This window comes from Elephantulus edwardii, unplaced genomic scaffold (genome assembly GCF_000299155.1).
Source record: "Elephantulus edwardii isolate Elephantulus edwardi_28Jun2011 unplaced genomic scaffold, EleEdw1.0 scaffold00049, whole genome shotgun sequence".
Classification (NCBI taxonomy): domain Eukaryota; kingdom Metazoa; phylum Chordata; class Mammalia; order Macroscelidea; family Macroscelididae; genus Elephantulus; species Elephantulus edwardii.
The window spans coordinates 11,402,638-11,403,838 of NW_006399799.1; positions in this window are offsets into that span (position 1 = coordinate 11,402,638).

The following is a 1,201-nucleotide window of genomic DNA, read 5'->3' on the forward strand; positions in this document are numbered from 1 at the left end:
TAATAGAATTTAATTTTAAAAAAAGGAAAAGAAAAAAAATTGTGAAGTTGGTGAAGAATTTTGGATATTCTTATTGTTGTTATGTCCCTAACTGCAGACTTTGCTAGTGCAACATGTCTCCTAGTTTCCTGATTACTGGTACCAAGGTTGTTATTTGTGGATCCAAGTAAGACAGCTAATGAAAATCTTACAGATCACAACAGAATATTGTGTGATACAGCACTGGAAGATGAGCCCTGAGCTTGGAAGTCACTGAAAATACACAGTGGCCCCTGCAGTAGACTTGAGCATACCAACAATTGTAAAGTTGTTGCAGGACCAAGCAGTGTTTTGGTCTGCTGCACGTGGGCTCTCAGAGAGTCAGAGCCAACTTGACAGCAAGGAAGAACGCAAAACTGAGGTAAGAGCAGTGCAGCTGCGCCCTCTACAGGGCTAGGCTGAGAGCACACCCTGAACAAATGCCCCTTACTGGCGTAAAATAATTAATTGTCCCATAGGAAGTGACCATCCTGAGGCAGGTGTGGATTTCATGGCCTAGTGTCCTACTCATCTCCAGCTCCACCACTTTTGCTGGCTATAACTCTAAAGCTCCCTTCTTCTTCTTCAGTACACTGGGCATTAAAGATACTTGCCTCAACTAGTTGCTGGGCAATGTAATAAAATAGAATAGCATTATGCTGAGTGAATGAACTCAGGCTCATAAGGACAAATACTGCATAAGACCATTATTGTAAAAACAGAAGGATAACTAGTAAGATGTGTATGAATTTCCAAGTAGGGAAGAGGAGAGAGCAGTGGGGCTTGAGGGTGTGGAGGTAAGGAAATCATGGGATCACAGAGTTTGGTGGGTGAAGGGAGGGAATGAAGGAATTAGAAAAGATCAAATGAGGATCAGAAAAGATGGGGTAATAATAGGCATAGATTAGTGATGATTAATTTAAAAAAATTGGAACAGATGTAGGAAATATCTGTTTAAAAGGAATATATAATTGGGCATTATTTGTGTGACAATAGTCCAGAATAAGAGGTACTTAGCAAAACAGACTGGGGGAGGGGTGGGGCAGAGGGAAGAAATGATGCAACAATGAATGAATTTTTTTTAAGTGAACTGAGTGAGAAGGGAGGAAAATGTGCAACAGTGAATGAATGAAAATCCAACTTTTCTGTAAACTTTCATTAAAATAAAATTTAATTTAATTTT